This window comes from Girardinichthys multiradiatus, chromosome 7 (assembly GCF_021462225.1).
Source record: "Girardinichthys multiradiatus isolate DD_20200921_A chromosome 7, DD_fGirMul_XY1, whole genome shotgun sequence".
NCBI lineage: Eukaryota > Metazoa > Chordata > Actinopteri > Cyprinodontiformes > Goodeidae > Girardinichthys > Girardinichthys multiradiatus.
The window spans coordinates 4026723-4049006 of record NC_061800.1 but is presented as its reverse complement, the minus strand read 5'-3'; the positions used below and the strand labels follow the sequence as shown (position 1 = coordinate 4049006).

At 40.3% G+C, this 22284-nt stretch overlaps 1 protein-coding gene across 2 annotated transcripts in view; it reads right to left on the bottom strand.

Annotated features, from left to right (window-relative positions):
* Window positions 1-19060, bottom strand: part of raph1a (Ras association (RalGDS/AF-6) and pleckstrin homology domains 1a) — a 96620-nt gene extending 77560 nt beyond the window's left edge. For both annotated transcript variants that reach the window (XM_047370000.1, XM_047370001.1), the window contains exon 1: window positions 18851-19060. The gene's annotated coding sequence lies outside the window, so the exon portion shown is untranslated. The remainder of the gene's footprint in view (window positions 1-18850) is intronic.
* Window positions 19061-22284: the final 3224 nt, after the last annotated feature.

Sequence of the window (22284 nt, the reverse complement as noted above, 5' to 3'; positions counted from 1 at the left end):
CGCACCCAATGTAAAGACAAGCAACAATGGACGTTATACCCTCATTCACACTCCCCATGCATACTCTATACTCCCAGGTCCAGGCGCCGGTACCCCCTAGGGCCTCGGACCCAGGAGGTGGTCCCCTTCCCTCCTGGGGCAGAGACAGGCAGACAGCGCCGGCACCGCCCAGACCCGGGCGGCCCCGGTCCGGCCCCCGCCCCGAACCCAGTCCCCAACAACCCCCATCCACCTCCACAATCTGTTGTGTTTCCACTGACCCATTGATGACTGGAGATATGGCTTGAAGCCTAGGCTCCAGCTGTTAGTGCTGTGTACTGTGCTGCTATTGGGGTTATTATGTGACATTGTCACATTAAAGTAATCTGCGTGAAATGATATAAAAAAATTAAATAAATAGAAAATGAAAACATACATAAACAAAATACAAATAATGTTTGTATTGCTGTATATGCAATGACATTTTTTTCATGTAAAAGATCCATTGCGATAATTATTTGGATCACAGCACAGCCAGATTTTAGGCTCAGGGGTTCTGATGTGAGGGGGGTGTGGCAGGAGAAGCAGAGAGGAGAGACACTGCTGTCTGGACTGGTGAAGCTCCAAAGTTTCCCTAAAGAAGTTACAATTCTAGGCTTTATGAGGCAATAACAAGGACAAGGACTTTAAAGTACAAAACCGCAGACTTTTTATCGCAATGAAGTTAGGGTGAGTTTGAAGAACCAAAAGATTGGTTCCAACAACTCAGACAAATAGGAAAGAGCGAAGGAATAAATGACAAAACTGTTGAATTTTTGTTTTTTTGACAATCCTCCAACAAACCTTCTTGGATGTAACAGAACAACCCAAAAATCACCTCCACTTCAATGGAAAAACCTTTGGAGAAATTTGGCTCAGACGAATTCCTGATTATACCAGTCCTCACATCCAGATTTACCAGAGACTGGAGCAAACCAAACAATGAAGGAAAGCCTAATGGTTAGAGGAGTGTGTTTTGCGGTCTGTAAAGGCTGCAAGTACCCTGGTTCCAATCCTACAGACTGCCACTCTGGATCCCCCTGAGCAAGACCCTTAGCCCCACTGCACTCCCACCTACTGCTCGCTAAGGCGTGGATTAATGCAGGGGACAAATTGCGTTGGAATGTACAATTGCAATGACAAGATTATTATATTATATTATATTATATTCTAATAACAGCTTGTGGATCTTAATACATCTCTGCCCAGGGCCATCTTTTATCATGTGACAGTATATAAAGTCTCCCTTTAAAAGGTATTACATTAGAAAGCATCAAGCATATGCTTTTGTCCAAAGCAAGCTAAATATGAGAAAAAATTAAGATAACAAGTAAAGGGAGGATATTCTCACAAACTCTTCATTCAGACAAAGTGCGGAGAGCAGAAGAAAAAGACCCTGACTACCAGACACCAAGTATGAATGGATTTGCATAATGCTGAGTCGTTACAATATGTAACTGCCACCACTTACACTTCAAAACATGGAGTGGAAAGACCAAGTATGTGTTGGTGCCCTCAGGTATCCACTGTCAGGCATGGCCTCAAATACAATACCAAAGTACAGCCCCTATCACAGTGCTCATAGTTACTTTCTCATTGCGTGGTGCATTAGACAATATAGCCCCCTTGAAAAATAAGGTAATTTTTCATAGGAGTCTGACTCCCTGGTTTAATTTAGAGCTCCGTGTTTCAAAGCACGATGTTAGAAAATTGTAGCAAAAATTGCGCTCTACACACCTACATAATCTGGAAAAAAAGTCTACTGGTGTATAAAAAGACACTTTGCCCAGCTAGAACAGCTTATTTCTCATCATTAAAATAGGAGAATAAGAATAACCAGGGTTGTGCTGTAGTTTTTTTTCTCCTGTTAATGGACAGTTTTCTTTTCCAAGGTCACTACATGCATAATTGGTATGAGGGATTGCTGCAAAGTCAACAACACAATGTAGGTGACTGTCCACTGTTGCTACATGCTCATCAATTAAAAGTGAATGCTGCAAGTCACTGACCCAATGCAATCTGCTAGGTTTCAATAGATAGAAAACTTTTTAACTACTTTGAATAATAAGCTGAATTTGACAGCATTGTTTGATAACTAGCATCAGCTGAAATGTACTATGTCCTTGACTTGGAATCTGTATGATTTGACTGAACTGACTTTGTAAAGTGTCTTATGAACTAGCCCTATATAAAAAAACGGAACTGAATTAAATCAAACTCTGGTGCTGGTAATGTCATCTAATGTGTACTACATGTTTCCTGTGTCTAGTGACCTTCAGTCATAGTTTGGACTGACTTTCAGATGCTGCAACAACTGCTTGTAATAATGCTTGTACCATTTTACCACCACTTCAATCCCCTTGTGTCCATCTGGAAGCCCTACGACACCAAACTAACTACACCCTTCAGTGTTGAGGTTGTAACTATTAGCTATTTTTCATATGCAGTATGAGTTTCAAAGTAATTTAAAAGTGAGATGTGAGAGGCTATTTAAATGAAACCATTTTCTAGGACAAATTGAGACATATCGGTGGTTCATTCTGGCTGCAAGAGCGTGATACTCTGCAAAGCTATTTTTTTTTATCCTTTTGAACTTTCAACCTTTGTTATGGAACATTATGGGTTTCGGAATGTTGACAGTTATCTGGAAACCTCAGTAATACCTGTAAATATTTGCTTTCTTTAAGAAATATGCAGAGGGGCAAATGTTTTAGTAATGTTAGGTGCACCAATGGCTAAAATGTGTTGTGCCACCAGCCATGGATAAAAACATGGACAAAACATTGACTGAACTGTACACAAACAAGATGGTGGTAGGAAACTGCAACTTTAAATACAACACTAACCTACTTCTAGACCAGCCCAGGAAGGAGGAATCACAGCTGGAATCCCCGTGATGTCATGCAGCTACTAAGAAAATCATTTTCCCAGCTTCCCCTCATTCTCTACAACGAGACACTCCCAGAGGGGCGGACAGGGGAGGTAACGCACGTGAATGTCTTGCTGGCAAGCTGGACTAATTCTTCAAACTTGGATCCAGAGCTGACTTTGATCTAACGTTCAAGTACCTGCCGATCAAGAGCAACCACAAAGTTAGGTATGATCTACTGTCCGAATAATCCAGCGTTCATGCAATAAATCATAATTAAAATAACTGTGTCTTGAAACTTCTCTAAGGTTCAGCAGAAAGGCATCTGAGCAAGTGAGTTTCCAGAAAAGACTGTCTCTAATCACATCAGGTGAAGCAGCTTCCTTCCTTTCTGCCAAAGACGTGATAGCAGGAGTCGCAGTATCACACGTCTTTCTACATGCCAGTCCAGGCAGCAGGAACTACCCACATAACTACTACTGAGAGTAGCTGCAACATTCCTTTGTTTGTACCTACCATGTTGGCCAGATGGGCCAACTTCACTACCCATACCAGTGTCCTTTGGACCTCCTGTCCTCATTTCTTCAGAACAGTTCGTGTAAGAGGTGGTGTTAAGGCAGAGAAAATTAGTTTAGGATAAAACAATATTTATACTGTTTATATCATGATGTTGTGTTTTATTAGTGGTGTTAAAAGCTAAACCATTTGATTGCGAACAGGCTTTGTTTGAAGTTGATACGAACTTTTTTTAATGGGTGGTTTGAAACAGAAATCGGCCATAACTGGCCGCCACCACTCATACGCACATTAATATGTATATTAATGGTAGTTCAAAGTACATTTTTGACTTTGAAAAAGTGGTCAACCAGCTATAAGTTTTTTCTTTGTTAGCCAAATCTGCTAATGGCTAATGCTAGTGCCTGGCAGGTCATATATTTACATTAGACACGTCGCCATCTTATAGGAGTCCCTCATAAGATTTATCCCATATGTGTGCAGAGTTTGCTGTTTAATAATGCCAGTGCCCAAATCACTCTTTCATCTATTGTTCTAACACCACTGCCCTATTGGGCTGGTATTCCCTGGACAAAACTTAACATATTAAATATTAAGTAACATAAGCATCCTTATTGCACAACAAATGACACACTAAAGATGGTCAACTCTGTAACCATTTGAGTTTGTTTTGAAGTATTAGCACAATCCTATTTCACAGCAACTGTTCTCTCATATACAAATGATGGAAATAAATAGAAATATTACTAATACATGGAAACAATAATAGAGATAATAAATGGAAGTAATTAACGACAGCTTAGCGAAAGGATAGAGAACATGTTTTTAATTCTTTTTTTACGTCATCAAATGAGAAATTGGTATAATTAGGTAGTAATTAGGTAATAATTTGGCCTCACAATTTTAATTGCCGTCTCTGTTACAGACTGCAGGTCTGCCTAGGTACCAAATTTCATTCACTGAATTTAATTCATTATTTTCAGACAGCATTTATTCTCAGCATCTGAACAAACTTGCTATTTTTGCATTAGTCACATAGTAAAAGTAAACATGTGCTGCTCTAGCCACTGGTAGTGAGGAGCTTGTCATCAGGCACATTCAATGTCTGGTTCGCTTATTGAAATGACACACGACTTTCATTGCCGGTAAGTAAATACTTTGGAGTCAGAACTACCAAATCCATTTAAACATCACAAGAGTAAAAAACAACATATGATATATCACAAAACTAAATGAGTTTATTAACAGATTCTGCAGAACATGCTGACAAGATGTTCATGTTAACCCTTTGAAAGGAGTGTAGCAGAACAATATTTGGTCACATGTCTGTAAGGCCAGCGTTAATTTAATAAGCCATGCCAGTTTTGAATCAGCATTCCATATAAAGCTACTGGAAATATGCTGCCATAACGTCTCTCCAAAATCTGCAGCACACCCAACCAGTTTAAGCAGGATATGGTTGTGTTTTTTTTAGTGGTGGCAAAAAGTGGTGGACAGACTCATCCCACTGAGAGATATCTACATGATAGGTGGTGAAGAAAGGCTGGATCTTACTCCTACATTTTTTCCATCCTCGTTGCTTTCCACACTCAAGCCTTTGAATGCAGTTCAGTGGAAGTAAAGAATAAAGAGAATTCCACTCAGTATTTATTGTACCTCTTTTAGGATCACCTCAGGAGTCCTATAAATGACCTCTGACCTTCTTCTCTGTCTCTCTGCCTTCTTTAGCACGTTTCAAAACAAATTTGCTGGCTGACAGAAGGCTCACATACTCTCCATCTACACCGAAGAGCTGCTGGAATGTGCAGGGTAGCTGAGGTTTGGTCTGGACCAGCTTTAGGTCTGAGTGTGTTTTCACATGTGGAAAAGCCAGCTCAGAAAAACAGTAGCTGTCTCAGACCTGCTGCGAGCCACCACAGAACCACACACACAACCTCAGGTTCAGTGCCTGCTCCTCTGTTTGTCCAGCCACGAAAAACACACAGACACACACCTCCTGTCAACTGTTCCTTCAAACCAAGTCTACCCACCAACTAACCCTGCACACTCTCACTTTGTTCCACCCCCACACTCTTTGTAAACAATCACATCACCTTCATAAATCAGCAGCACAGACGTAAATTCCTGTGAGGCAGAATTCAGGGCAGAATTTCCACTGCAACATGACCTTAGTGAACTACAAAGCAGGATTTGTTGTGCAGTGAGGTAACTTCAGGTTAGGTTAACACTTTTAATCAGTTCATCGGTACGTGGACAGCAGGCTCCACAGTTTTAACCTGCTGGCTCTCACACAGTGTAATCCATAATCTCTGAGGAATCAACGGCTGATAAATAAGAATGATGAAAGAGGTAATGAAAAACATTTTCCTTTCATAATTTTTCTGGGATATTTTAAATTTAAGAACGAGTCACTCCCAAATAAATCTGTATGTGTTAAATGTTTCCAGAGTATCAGACCACAGAAAAGGACTGAAGTAAATATGTAGTGGCTGTAAAATGTCAGGAAAAGTTGAGTACTGCAGGGCATATGTGATAGCAAAATTATGACATAAACAAAACATCAGCCATAAACCACAAATTTACAGTTCTAGTTTCAATAGCTACTTTGTACAGAGTACATCCAAACCACACTTTGTTGCTTTTATAATCACTATCCTCTCCTTAAGACATCTGTGGAAGTATGAGGTTTAAAATTAAGATACATGCTACATGTCTTACGTGTACCATAAACAAGATGGGACCCCCAAAATAAAAAAAATAAAAAAATATTCTTTGGTTCTAATGTAGTTAATTCTAAACCATAAGCATCTACACTGACCAGTTTAGAAGCCACCATTATTGCTGCTCTGAATGCAGAAGTGATGCCAATTGGTCCAAAGAGTCTGTAAGAGAGAGAGACGGCGACTCAACTTAGAGACTCTGACCCGCCTCAGACTTGTACCCTAAAGACTTGACTTGGACTCCTGGTCTGAGACTTGAGTCTTATTAACAGTTTTTATGCACTTTTTTATTAGCCAGAGACATTGGTGGTTTATTATAGGATGGTAATGGCTCCAAACAATCTGTTCATTTTAACTGTAGCTTCACAATAAATGGTAAATGGTCAGCACTTATTTACCAATTTATGAAGTCTGAGGACACCAAAGTGCTTTACACTACAATCTGTCATCCACCCATTCATGCACACATTTACACACTGACAGTGGTAAACTACATTATAGTCACAGAAGCGAGGCTGACTTACAATCAGCAACACCGGGCCCTCTAACCACCATCAGACGGCAAGGTGGGTGAAGTGGCCTAAGGACAGCAACGGTTTGGAATTCTAATCTTCAGCGATGCAGGGTTAGAGATGATCTCGATGTTGTGGATTTGATGAAAAAATGTTGTCATTGGAGACTTCACTAAGAGCAAATGACTTGTGAACATATCAGGTAAGAAACCTACTGTCTCTGATCCAACTCGGGAAATAGTCACAGAGCCACGACAACCATGAGGTGATGTGACAGTCTGGCAGCAGCAGGTGAAAAACTGAGCTGTATGATTCTCTAGTGTTTGTTTAGAGAAATACAGGGGTTGGACAATGAAAACTATAACAACCTAAGATATAAGAACTTGGAAAATAAGAACTTACAAAGAAACCATAAAGGAAATCTTAACTGAAAAAGTAAACAAACCCAAATAAATACTGACTGAACTAACTGGGAGGGAAGGAGAGAAAGTGATGACTTAGAATAAATGCAAACCAAAACGTAAACAATAAGTGGAACTAAGTATAGCGGCAAACAAATAACTAAAAGCTAACCTGTCAGAAGGAACTGAAACAATAGAGACTAACACGGGGAACTATACTAGGAATAAGGCTGGGAAGAACTACAAATATAAAGGAAAACGAACACTGAGTAAATAGTACCTTCCTCAAGAAGTACAGTCTGCTCTGTCCCTTCTTGTAGATGGCTTCACAGTTCAATCTCCACTCTAGTCTGTTGTCCAGGTGAACACCGAGGTATTTATACTCCTCCACCACCTCCACTTCTTCTCCCATGATGGAAATAGTTTTTGACTTATTCCTGTTTCTCTTAAAATCTACAATCATCTCCTTTGTTTTAGTCGCGTTCAAAATGAGATGATTGTTTCCACACCATGCCACAAAGCGGTCCACCACCTTCCTGTACTCAGCTTCTTGTCCATCTCGTATCCACCCCACGACTGCAGAATCATCCGAGTATTTCTGCAGATGACAGGAGTCTGTCTTGTACTGGAAGTCTGAGGTGTACAGAGTGAAAAGGAATGGTGAGAGTACAGTCCCCTGTGGTGCTCCTGTGCTGCTTTTATAATCTTTTATAGAAAGATTGTATGGGTGTAAGAGTAGTTTTTCCACTGAGTGACCACTTAGTAAAACAGTACTGATTGTGGGAAAGAATCATAGCATGTAACAACAATTTGGCCGCGTTTATTTCTAGTTAAGGGTGTACAGATATGTAAATTTGGGTCGTTATACAGATCTAATATAAATACTGCTGCCTGGCCCATAAATATATATATATACATACATACAGGGGTTGGACAATGAAACTGAAACACCTGTCATTTTAGTGTGGGAGGTTTCATGGCTAAATTGGACCAGCCTGGTAGCCAGTCTTCATTGATTGCACATTGCACCAGTAAGAGCAGAGTGTGAAGGTTCAATTAGCAGGGTAAGAGCACAGTTTTGCTCAAAATATTGAAATGCACACAACATTATGGGTAACATACCAGAGTTCAAAAGAGGACAAATTGTTGGTGCACGTCTTGCTGGCGCATCTGTGACCAAGACAGCAAGTCTTTGTGATGTATCAAGGGCCACGGTATCCAGGGTAATGTCAGCATACCACCAAGAAGGACGAACCACATCCAACAGGATTAACTGTGGACGCAAGAGGAAGCTGTCTGAAAGGGATGTTCCGGTGCTAACCCGGATTGTATCCAAAAAATATAAAACCACGGCTGCCCAAATCACGGCAGAATTAAATGTGCACCTCATCTCTCCTGTTTCCACCAGAACAGTCCGTCGGGAGCTCCACGGGGTCAATATACATGGCCGGGCTGCTATAGCCAAACCTTTGGTCACTCATGCCAATGCCAAACGTCGGTTTCAATGGTGCAAGGAGCGCAAATCTTGGGCTGTGGACAATGTGAAACATGTATTGTTCTGTGATGAGTCCACCTTTACTGTTTTCCCCACATCCGGGAGAGTTACGGTGTGGAGAAGCCCCAAAGAAGCGTACTCAGACTGTTGCATGCCCAGAGGGAAAGTGTGTCCGGCCAGATTATGTCACATAAGACATGTAAAAAACATGTCTTATGTGGTGGGGGGGGAGAAGACATCAGAGCAGTCTCATAAAGGTAAGATATTTATGGGTTGTGGCATATCAACACAACCCCACTTCACAACCAACCTGGGAACCAATACTTTGGGCTGGGATGTTGTAAATTCACATGCTAAACGGCTAAAAAGTAGCTTTACAGCTTGTAAAATTGGTCTATGATGGACAAACAGTTTTACTACAATACTACCAAGATATATTTTAAAACTAAGCTAGTTAGGTAAAAGAGAATATACAGTGGCAATAGCTGAGGACTCCCATGCTGAGGGTGCAGGGCATTACTAGGTTCAAACAATCACCATGCCATGATCCTTTTCAGTGTCTCATGACAACATTTGCTCAATTTAAAGCTAAAGTAAATAGTATGAATGCTTTAGTTGGAGCTTCAACAACAAGGGAAGCAGCAATTTCACCTCCATTCATGGCTGTCAAACCTGCTGTCCTGATTCCCAGCTGCACAGCCAGAACCTGGATCTCCATGACACAGCGAGACAGAAGAAAAAAAAAAAGAAAGGGTGGCCGGGCTAGAATGATGCAGCTCTGAGGATAAACACTGTGAGGAAAAATAAAAGAATAATAAAAGGAAAAAATTGTAAAAAAAAAAAAGACATGAGACAAAATTTTCCAAGGAGGAGGGCCATGCAGTAACACAGCACCAGCAGCCAAAGAGACTTTACATCTGTGTGGAATTAAAGAGAGACAAACAGTTCTGCTTCTGCTGTGAAAAACTGAAAGGAGACAAGAAAGTCCTAAAGAACTCTGTCAAACATAAACATCTCTAGTCACACACAAACCTACACAGACTGATAGACGGGCCCTAATTGGACTCCTAATGCAAAGTAAAGCACAGAAGATTCGAGATCTGTCCTCAGTTAAAATAAAATATTCAATAAAAAAAAAAAACATGGACACAGTGGTTCAAGATGATAAAAAGGCAACAGTAGCTCACAAGCCCACTAGTTATAGCCAAGGTGGACAAAATAGCATCTGTGAACACACATGTGAAACCCTGAAGCAGACAGGCTACAGCAGCAGAAGACCGTGGGGAAATCTGAAACCATCCTGTCTTGTAACAACAGTTCAGGCTGCTGCTGGTGGTGGTGATATAATGGTGTGGGGGATATTTTCTTACCACACTTTGGACACCTCAGTAACAACTGAGCATTGTTTATGCACAGCGGTCTACCTGACTAACCGTGTCCACCTCTTTTTGACTTGCTTCCAGCATGATAACGCACCAAGCCACAAAGCTCAGATCATCTCCAACCGGTTTATTAAACATGACAATGAGTTAACTGTACACACATTGTCTCCACAGTCACCAGATCCTAATCCAACAGATCACCTTTATGATGTGGTGGAACTGGTGATTCCCTACATGGATGTGCAGTCAACAAATCTGCAGCAACTATGAGAAGCCATCCTTTCAATATACACCTTGTTGAATTTATGCCACAATGAATTAAAACAGGTCTAAAGTACAAACCAGTAGTACCGAATTGCAATTTAGCAGGTGAGTGTAAATTAACATATCACATTCTGTCCCATTTGTTATGGAGTTTATGGGAAAAAGCAAAGGGCAAAAAAATTTCTTTATCTTCCTATTGTTAGGGATGCTATATTTATTTTATTTTATTTTATTTAACGTGTCCTGTCTGGCAGAGAAGCACACAGAATTGTTGTTTGAGTGCCAAGAAGAAGCCCAACAGATTTACTTTAACAAGTGAAGCATTACAGCTAACGCTTTAAAGCTCTGTTTGATTTATAAAAAAAAAAAACTTTATTGGAAACTGCTTTGGGATTATTTCAAATGCAATGGACATGGTGATGGAAACGAAAAGGAAAAAACAAAATAGAAGAAACTAAGTCTTCTTTCCTCAATAAGATGATACTGAAGTTTCCGACCAACAGGTCAACTTGAAAAATAGGTCAGTTCTGGTCACCAGCTGATTTCTCTGAGTCTCTAGTTTTGATTAATAAAACCTGGTAGAAACACCCTGCTGGCACAACCAACAGGTGGTGGTAAAGCACCAAGCTGTTAACCAACAGCCATGGTACCTTTAAAGTGATCCTGCATATGTTGCTTTCATTGTAGTTTATATTGGAATGGAGCAGTAGTTAATTTGGCCCCTTGCAAACCATTTCTTTTGAGGATTTCTGTCTATACTGCAACATGGTGTCATGTTAAAACAATCTAGTAGGACTGTTGGTACAACCTTTGAAGTAACATGATCAGACATGACATGAACAGCTGCTGGCATCAAACCCTGCCGGGTTTGGAAGGTTTGCAGTTGTACATTCAACTGATTTCTAAAAACTGCAGAATACATCAAATCAAACCCAAAGAAGACACTGTTTGGAATCTTTCATGGTTTGTTGTGCAGAGCTGACGTTAGGGGAGAAACTGGAGTACTGTTACCTCATCTGGATACTCCATTATTCCAGTGTATTTATGTCAATGTGTGTGTATATGTAAGTGAAACACAAGCACAAACACACACGCAGAGGCTGAGTCATTGCACACAACTGCCAGCTGCCTGTTTCAACAGCAAACAGCAGAAAAACTATTAGTTGTTATCAGTGTATACACACACACACACACACACACACACACACACACACAAGCAGCCATGTTTCCATCACTTCAGGGGATATTAAATTGACTTGCGCTATTTTCCTGGGGATTTACGTATCCTCTGGCCACCAGAGCACCCTGAGCTGTATCCTAACGCAGCACACCGTCTCAAACAGATACAGGTACCCGTGTTCTGGGTAAATCAGAGGACACTTATTGCACAAGTTCGTACTGACGTCTTTCAATAATACTTAGTGCTTCTCATGTTTCTGCATGCCATTTCACCCTGGGCTCACAACTGTACTCCAAAAATAATTGAATACCTGACTTTGTGCATTACTGTTGCTTTGAAATTTACCCACCCCTCCAAAAAAAAAGAAAAAGAAAAGCAGCTTTTCTGTAGAATATGTAAGAACTTGACCACCTTGTCTGGTGAAACAGTTCTGCTGCAGAACACTACTTATGACAAAAATTTGTTAGAAGATCACAAGTTTTAATCCAAATTTAACACAAAGGTATATTTATGCATTTGTGGCAATTGAAATTACATATTTAACAATAGTATGAAGAATAAAACAGATTTTACTGCCAAGGATTTGAAAAAGAAATAAATAAATCAGTATGCAGAGTTCAGTATCAACTTTAAATATTTTATAAACTGGAAGATGACTCAGTTCGACAGCTAAATGTTGGAGAAGATCTAATATCTGGAAATCATTTGTTTTTGGAAGGAACAAACATGTTTCCCTGTCAGTTCATTTATGTCACAGCTATGGCTGATAGTAGCAGCAGTTTTATTGATGGTTATTAATGAGCCACCTAACTCTGTTAACCATTATTAACATATCCAGCAGTAGAAGTGAGAAGATTTAGAGCCTCCCAAACAAATATGGCACACAGATGTAAACATGTCATTGTCAGCACATGGTGGGTGGAATCCAAGATAGTGTCATTTAGGAGGGATTCACCCCTTTGAGTCAGGCCACCGTTCATCTTCATGAAATGGATGAAAACAATGTGGAATTTGGACATCTATGTTTGCTCAGGCATGTTTATAGATGGGACTAAATATTTTTTTTTTATTCAAATTTATGCTACAAATAGAGAAGAACAGAAAAATCAGCTAATGAACAGAATTGGAGGATTGTCTGCTTAACAATCCCTCATCGGTGATCAGCAGGGTGAAAACATCTAATCTCCCACTCAGTAAATGCATTATTACCCAGACAGGTCGCACGAATACCAACACTGCTCCGTGTGGAGGTTGTTTCTGGGTGAAGAAACAACCTCTACACTCCTTTTTTACCTAATACCTTCTACAGCACAGAATAACATGCATCTTCTGTTAAACAAGAAAGTTTGTAGAATATTTTCGCCACTTGCAGTTTCAGACATGCGGACCCAGATCCCAGGTTAGATTCTTGTTGCAGCAGGTTGGAGTTTTTTTTCTTTTGGGTTTCTCCTATAATCTTTTCTTTTTCACCTTGACATCATCTAAGAAGGTGAAGGTAAAGAGCTGTGGAACATCCTGCAGATTTCTTTTTTTTTTTTTTTGACTTTTCAGTCCTCTCCTGCAGTCCATCATTCTCTGTGGTAACAGACAAGATAATCAGCCTGTAGCATCTGCAGTCGTGTTGTTAGCAATGTTAGACTGTCTATGCTGGCTTAGCACTGACGCAGCAAAACAGGCTGCACAACTCCATAGTGAAGTGGTGCATTATGTTCATTTCTAGGGGAAAACGTATTTTTGGCCCAAACTAAAGCCCTGGAAATGTGTACTTTAGAAAAACAGACAATGCAGGTGTCTGGTTATAGAGGCAGTACTGCTCAAACCTTGTGTGTTAAATTTCTTCAGAAGCCCAAATAACTTGAAGTCATGTGTGTTCAGAGCTGCTAAACAACTTAAGTACAGAGGAAAAACCAAAAATGTATGAGAGCAAACCCAAGTCTCCCTCTGCAGAAGATCTGCTCTCTCACACCCTCCCTCTGTCTCACCCCTGGGACAACGAGGAATTTCCTGTGAGAAGGAGGATGACTTTTCCATACACTCGGTGGGAGATAGGAAAACAGGGAGGAAAATAAACACCCAACAACAACAAATACATTGGTCTCTGGTCTGGTTTGACCTGTTGTCATCAGTGATAATGGGGAGAAATTACAGCAGAACAGCTGATACAGATGGAACAAACCCATCAACTCTGAGGTTTACAAGATGTCTGCAGAGTCTTTGTTTCGCTGCAGGCCTCCCCAGACACTTCAAATAAAGGTTCCCACAACAGACATGGATCTATTCCAGTGGTTCAGCACCAAACACAGAATCCAACATCACCTCATCCAAACAGAAACAAGCAGTTTGAATGTATGGCAACTAAAATATTTGATCTTTCCAATTATTACTACAAACAGTCCTTTGCAATTACAACATTTCAAATACTGAAACTGTGATGTTTTTAGTGTTGCAGACACCTTGAATCTACAAGAATAGAAGTGCTGTAGGTGGAGGAGCTTAAGCACCAGGTGAAGTGTCAGGGGTGGTTTGTGACTGAAGCAGACCTAAAAGAGTAAAAAGGGGGTAACAAGATGGTAGAAGTGAGATTTAGGATGATGAAGACTGAGCACTAACAGACAAGAGGCAGAGCTAAAGATGTTAAGGTTTTCAGAAGGAGGGAGCAAAATTGCCTGGATTAAAACTGTGAGTAATAAGGGGCTCAAATAGAAAGAAGTAGACTAAAGGAAATATCAGCAAACTTTTCTGCAAAAATGTTGCTTGTGTAATTTAATGCTTAAAAATTCTGCAGCCTGTTTTTTACACAAACTGAGGCTGAGCGGAATTCTGCCGCACTAAACTGTTGCAAAGTTAACATAATCCTATTAGCAAAAAGCAGTTCACAACGCAGTTACAAAAGCCTGCACAGTGAAACTAACAACCCAAATAGAAATGCCTTAATTAGGCCAGTCACTAACTGATCAATGCTGTTATAACAAAAAGTGATGTTTTATTGCCAAGGGCTGCAAATAATCCAGTTCAGGAGAATATTTAGACCAGAGCCATCTACATTCTCAAACAAGCACATTTTGTTTGTTTGTTTTTACGTCAGTCCATGTAAAATATTAAGAGATTTTGACTATTTGGGGAAAGAAAACTAACAATGTTAGATTTCAGTTTACAAATGCTTTATCACTGGAGGCCTAAAGCAGCTTATAATATGGGTATACCCCTAGTAGATGTTCTAGAGAATAATTCTGAGATAATCTGATTTTACCTTAGTCAGGGCTTGTGTCTTTCAAAAATTCAGCTATACAATTTCAGATTTGCTGGATGAGCCAGTAAATATGGTCCAATAGATCTAAAAGAACACATGTCAGAGTTGTGGAGATGCCGGAATGTTTAAAGTACTTCTTTGATAGCTGTGTTGTAGTGTAGTGTAATGAAGCAGGTTTGAGGTGGCTTTAAAAGGTCCTAGCTACTATAAAATCCAATCTGTTTCTTCATCAGTTCTTCCGTCGGAGTGGTGCAGCATCTGCCAGAGAAAGACTGGACAGAGGAAGCATTTCAGATTCAATCTGACTCAGCTCTAATCTGTGATTTCGTCTCCCTCTCTCTGGGTTAATCGCACCACTTGAAATGACATTTGGTCTGGCTCATCTCTCTGGCTGAACTGAGGACACTGGTGCTGGACTTAAAGGGGGTTGAGGTATGAATAAACACTGATTGACTTTCTTCTATCCTAAGCAATCACAGGAAGGCTGAAACACCAGATTATTTGAATAAAACTATGTGGCAAAGGTTTTCTAAAAATGGGTCAAAAGGGCTGCACAGTGGAACGGTTGTTAGCACTGTTGCCTTGCTACAAGAAGGTGTTGGGTTCGGATCCCAGTCGTGGATTTTCTTTCTGCATGCAGTTCACATGTTCTCCCTATGTATGTGTGTATTCTTCCTAGACACTCTGGCTTCGTCCTAACGTCCAAAAATATGACCTCTCCAAGGTGTACCCCACCTCTCACCTACTGACCACTAGAGATAGGCACCTCTGCAACCCTGTAATGTATAAGTGTGAATAGAAAATGGATGGAAATGAACAATGTCCAAGAGGGTCATTAAAGATTAGAAATCATACTGGAATAATCTGCTTCAAACAAAGGTGCTTATAGAGTTAAAAAGTTAGATCTGAGGATAGGTTAAAGACACCATCAGGACAATGATCAACGCTCCCAGTGATGATGATAATTACATGTATGCTATCTTCTTATCCTAATGGCTATCACTAACAGCCATTAGGATAAGAAGAGGAACCAGAAACTGGAGCAGTTAAATCCTAAAAGAAAGTTATCTTTAACCAGCCCCTTAGAAAAAGAAAAACAAAAATCGAGAAGAAAAGGACACACCACGGAAGAATAAGCAAAAGCATAGCTGACCGGATGTTGTAGAGAGCCTGTGTTTATGATTTCCATCTGTGATATTAGAAACATAAAAACACCTGAAAACCCTTAGACTTTCCATGGTGATTCTGTAATGTTACTGTATAGGGCAGAAAAAAGTCAAACGTACTTGACTCAGCGAACGTAAGCGTAGACTCTGCGCACACTCAAAGTGGACGTCTGCTTCCTGTCCAATGAAACCATGGCAGAAAGTGTGGGAAGTGTAGGAATTTATCACCAGACATGTAGGAAATTGGTACGCTCCACTATGAAACCTTAAACATCCGCAGACAGCGTGTGCTCACAGTACACACGACTATGTTCTGCCCTTAACACTGTGAACCTCTTTCTTTGAGCTATTATTATAACTGTTATTTGGTTAAATTGCATGTGTCCATGATGTGATAGCAATGAAAAATATTGCCCATTACAAAATTGTATGGATTGAAGTATATTGAAAAAAGTCTTTAGATGCACAAAATTCCAGGCAGTAATTTCTACTGTATACTACAGTAAGATTTGAGAAAAGCAGTTTTCAAAAGATGACTACTGCCCAACGCTAGTGGAGAACCACAAACTCCAAGATGTGTTATGATCTTGAAGCTGACTGATCCATACACATTGGGAACGAGAAGTTGTTTGGAGCATCAGAATAAAAAAATCAACCAATAAAACTTCGAACGTAAAAACAGCACCAAGTAGAGAAAGTTACAGATTAGTCCAAAGACAGAGTCCAGTTTTTAAACTGCCTGTTCTAGAAGTAAGCCAGTAGGGATTTTTTTTTTACTCCAGTTAACCCCTAAGCAAAATGAGCTGGAGAAACTGAGTTCAGTCCCAATTTGCTGAGCGTGTTACAGAAGTGGGTCATCTCAAGACTGTCAAAATGATCACATTTTGACTTCACTGGGCATGGTTACAGACTGCAGGACTGAAAGACAATTTCCTCATCAACCAACCCTGCGGAGCTGTAGTCAACTCATCTGTTGCCATCCACTGCAATGAAGTATGCAATGAAGCAGGTAGTTTGTCAGTTGAAGCCCTATTTTGTGGATGGAGTCGGCTAATAAAGATGTTGGGCTGGCCACTTCAAAAATTAGTTTTTCATGCAAACTTGGTGGAAAAAACTGTGAAACAGTGACTGACAAGATACCAAGAACTTGTTGGAACTGTGAAAGTACTGCAACAGAAAACACGCGCACTAACGCTTAGCTGCTGGTGGTGCAAACTTTCTCCTTGTAGCTTTTTATGAGTCTGAATTACATTTAATCATCTACAGTCCAAAATCCAAAATACTAATACTAATAATGAGAAATAAGTATTTAAAGCATTTTGTAGTCTTTGTTAGGTAACTGAATAGCTGTGACTACATGACACTGCAGTCCCAGTTCCACAAACACATAATGCTCTTAGATAAACATGCCCTTTTTGAAAAGGACTTCTTTGGGACACAAGTGACATAAAAGTGTGATTCTTATCACTAAACTGCAAACAGTAACTGCTTTCAGTGGAACCAAAATTGGAGAAAATAGTGAAAATAATTCAAACAGAACAGCCAGTTTTTGGGGTTTCCCAAACACCATCAACTGGAATTTATCATTGTCACGATAAATAAAATTTCTTATCATGATACGAAATTTTTCTTGAAAGCAATAAATGATACAATAAATGCCCTAGTTAGAAAACTCTGGAAGAATAGCTAACCATTAGCTGCTAAAACGTCAGTATTTAAACCACCCAGACTCATTAATCCTGAACTGGATAATTCAATTGAACTCTAAATATACTTAAAAAGGCAGTTTGAGGTTAATTAAACCTTTATTCTATTTGTAACATTCTAAAAGTGACATTTGAATGCTTTTTGGCATAAGGACAACCTTAGAATTAGATAGGCATACATGGATTAGCAAACATAAACTAGGTCACTCTACACTGAATATTCTTTTAAATAGTTTGTGATTGACAAAACCTTTAAAAGATTTGTGAGAAAACAACAAATAAAAACAGAAAAAAATTGGGATAATTTATAGTTTTATAGAAATATTGCTAAAATCGTATATTGTTCTCTTGTAACCCCACTATTGTTGTCTGGTGAGCTTTATGCATCCTGACGCCCCTTGTGCCCCACCTTTACGTCACCGTATGTTCAGGAAAACTGGTCTTAATGTTATGGCTAATCCATTTCTTATTCATGGCGTTGGACTGACTGGCGACCTGTCCAGGGTGTATCCCCGCCCAATGACCCCTTGAGATAGGCACCAGCCCCCGCCCACCCCGCACGGAAAAGCGGGTACAGAGAATGAATGGGTGGATGAATGGTGATGATTCTCTCCTAATAACCCGGAGACACCTGGAGAGACAGCAAGGGGACAGCTGGAAGGCCTGCATGCATGATGAGGCTGCATTTTTAAAGACTTCTAATAATGACTGGAAACGATCCTGGACCCCCGAAAACACAAGTCAGTTCGCACCATCATGGGGTCACATCTGTGCACTTAAAAGGCCTGCTTAGTTTGGACATGTCTAAAGTGATTTGTAAAGCAGCTGCGCCCGTGTGTGTGTGTGTAATGCTGCCAGGACGCCACGCCTTGCTTGTGTCAGCCAGGCCGGCCTCTGAGACACTGAGCTGTGGGGAAGGCGCTGTCAGCCGGCTACAGTTCCCCGGCGAACCTGCGCATCCAGGCCAGTAGCGTGCCCATCTGCAGGCCCTGCGGTGGTCAAAACAGCACCGTACACACCCACACACATCCATCCAATGAACAACGGTGTTTCCAGGCAGCAATCAGCCCTGTGCGTGTGCATCTGCAGCCGCAACTAAGAGACATTAAATCAGCTGAGCTGAATGAAAGCCTTTTCTTCGCCACTCCCCTCCCCGTCTTTGCCCTGCATTCATATGCAGCCGCCCCGCGGCATTAATTGGCTTTCATTGCGGCAGATGCTAATTAAGATGATCCTCTATAAGTTCGCAGCACAATGCAAGCTCCGCGGCGTTTAAACTGCACAGTTTATTCCAAATGAAACACAGAAGGAGCAGAGTAAGCTCGATCAGTGTGCTGGGATATGTAGGCAAGGGACAATCGAGCTACTTACTTTGCGGATCCAGATCCCAAGGAGATTCCTGGGAGGAAAAACCGCAGCCAGCAGCGGAGAGTAGGAACAGTTCTCCGCGGCGTGTTGGTCAAGGCTCCGGGGATTTCTGCCGGTTTAATCACCGACTGCCCTTTTTTTCCCCAGATATATCCCAGATTCTGCCGATTCCTTCCTCTGCCTGCCAGCCACACTGGATCTCTACAATACTACAATCTGAACTGAAGAAAGGGTACAACTTCCGTCTGAGACTACCAAAATAAAAGATTTGTAAAAATCTCAAAATGAGAATGTTTGGTTACAGCAACATAATAAATCATTCAAAAAGAACAAAAACCAAAACTTAACTTACATTTATTAAGCAGTGTAAAACTTTACATTTCTAATTTCTTGATTCCATGGATTCTGACAAGGTTCCACGAACCTTTGAAAAAAAAACAAATCCACAGTGTCATAGGTCCTCCACTGTACTTAACAGTGGGAGCTCCACATCCTAATCCTTTGTTTTATTCCAAATCCACCTGGAATGTTTGCTGTCAAAATGCTCAGTCTGAGTCTCACCTGACAAAGTACACAGTCCCAGCAGAGTTTATCACACTCCACGTCCTTCATTTATGATGATAAAACAGGAAAATGATTTTTGTAGCATCACACCCAGACCTGTTCTCCTACAGAGAGCTTGGGAATTTGTTTGTTTTCAACCTCCTTAATACCCTGCTTACAATACTACTAGTCTACTAATAAGGAATTCTTAGAAGCTCTGATCAGCTTTAGAAAAATGTAAATGTAAAGTAAAATGAATTAAAAAAGCTTCAGTTAGAATTGTATTAAAGGAAATAACATGTACTTAACATGTGACCCCAGCCCCCAACAAATACATGTAAATAGAAACCACCAGTCTGAGTGCAAGAACAAACTTAACAAAATAAAATCTATTTGTTATAAATGGATGAAACTTGGTAAATCCAGAAATGTTTTGATAATAATTTATTAAACATTTTGTAGTGAAGTGGGAAATGTTTAATTTCCGCTCATCTGGACTCTAACTTTACACTTTTTTATTTTCATTACGGATCCCAAAAACTGCCTCGTTTCCTGTCCTGCCCAACCCAGAAATTAGCTTTAACCAATCAGCCTCGATTAGGTCATATATTCTATTCTATTCTATTCAGATATTTATAATGTGGCACGAGGTAAAGCCAGCATCTGATCTATTTTTAAATTTTTTTATATTAGAACAAAGCCTGACCTCTAGTGGTGTGTAAAGGTATTACTTTTTATGTGCAAGCAGTGGCAGCTGCTATTACAGTATTTCTCAATTGCTTAAACACTGCACACTATTCTCAAAGCCAATTTTTCAGTAGCCTAAACCAAGTTATCAATTTAGTTGCCTTGTGATCAAAACCCAACCCACGTTTCACATCACTAGACACTGCTTGCAAACACATTTACATTGTAATGCACTTGCTGTGCAAAATGTAAACATATGCTGCACACTTTAACCACAATTATGACACAGGTGTCAGCAGCTAAACACAAAATTGATTCCACCTTTGGCTTATAATGAGGGAACTAATACAAGCCAGTTGAGGGAGGTGAGGAATGTCAAGGTTTCAGAATCAGAATCAGAATCAGAAAAGCTTTATTGCCAAGTACGTTTTTGGACATACAAGGAATTTGTTTTGGCGTAGTCGGTGCAATACAGTACAAATTAAACAGTATAAATGGATAAGAAATGGATAAAGAAAATCAGTGAGAAAGGCAAAGAGTACACGTAAGAAGTGGTCGATCACTCATTTCAGATGAAATCCGTGCAACCATCATCGGCCATGTTATTGTCCATGGGTTGACTAAGAGAGAACTCGGACTCAGGATGCAATCCAACAACTGTTGGTTCTTTGTTTCAACCATCATCCAGGCATTCAGAGAAGAGAACAGATAATTGTTATCCCCCATTATATGACTGTATACTGTAAAAATGTTTGGAGTAAAGAAGACTGCTGTACAGTGTTGTCAAAACTGTTGTCAAAATCAAAGGTTCTGTATTTGTGGGCTAGACTGTATACAGCATGGATTTATTTTTTTTTAATGAAAACACAATGTCTTTCTGTAAAATTGGAAGACGTCCACATGGAGGCAGAAGGGCAGCCCTTTTCTCCCTCCAACAAGAAATGTTTTTTGATAGAATAGTGAAAGCATGTCCATCATTGACCATGTCCTCAAATGCAATAGGATGTGTACGGTTGTTTCATACAAACAACCGTACAGAGTGCCTTTTGAGAGGAACTCAGAAAGGGTTAAAGAGCAGATATTTCATTATAAACAAAAGTTCGGTTTTGTACAGCAATCACAGTTGAAGTGATGTTGAAATTTAACTATGTAACTCACTTTCAAATTAGCATTTTTCTTCATGTAGACAGTTTTTCAGCTGGATTCAAAGGACCAACCCCATGGATACCTATAATTGGAGGAAGCCAGATTCAATCTGGCGAAAAAGAGAAGGAGAGGCAAAAATTTGACCGGCCAATGTGCCATTGTCGCTGTTCGTGGCAAGCGTGGTGGTAATATCACACTTTGTGCAGCCATGAGCAACAATGGGGTGGTTCAACATCATGCTACAATTGGGCCATGCAACACCCATCATCTCCTAAACTTTCTAAATAACATGTGAGATGTTCTGTTAGGTTAGCAGGACCCAGAACATCTCAGTTGAATTTAAGTCTGGAATTTGACTGGGCTATTATAACATATGAATATGCTTTTATCTAAACCATTCCATTGTAGCTGTGGTTGATCGTTCAGAATCATTTTACTGGAGGGTAACCTCCAGGACATTCAAGTCCTTTGGAGCTCTAACAGATTTTGGTACAGGATTGCCCTTATTTGGCTCCATCCATCTCACCATCGACTATAACTAGCTTACTTTCCCTGTTGAAAAAAGTTCCCACACAGCATGATCCTGGCAGTATTATGTTTTACAATGAGAATGATGTGAACAGGAGGATGTGCAATGTTAGGTTTTAGATGCACGCAGCAGTTTGCAGAGAATGCATGCGAAAATGTTCTATTTTGGGGTCATTGGACCAGAGCACCTTCTTCCACATGGTTGCTGTGTCCCATATGGCTCGTGGCAAACTGAATATGGAACATATTATCCCTTCTTTCTGTTATGCCTTTCTTCTTACCTTTATTCCATAATGGCCAGATTTGTGGAGTGCACAAGAAATAGATTTCCTGTTGACAGATTCTCCCACGGAGCTATAGATCTCCACAGCTCCTCCAGAGTTAACCTGGGACTATTGGCTGCCTCTCTGTTTAATGGTGTCCTTGTCTGGCCTCTCAGATTAGATGGACCTCCATGTCTTGGTAGGGTTGCAGATGGTCCATCCTCTTTCCATGTTCAGAAGATGGATTGAACAGAGCTCTGGTCTTTCCAC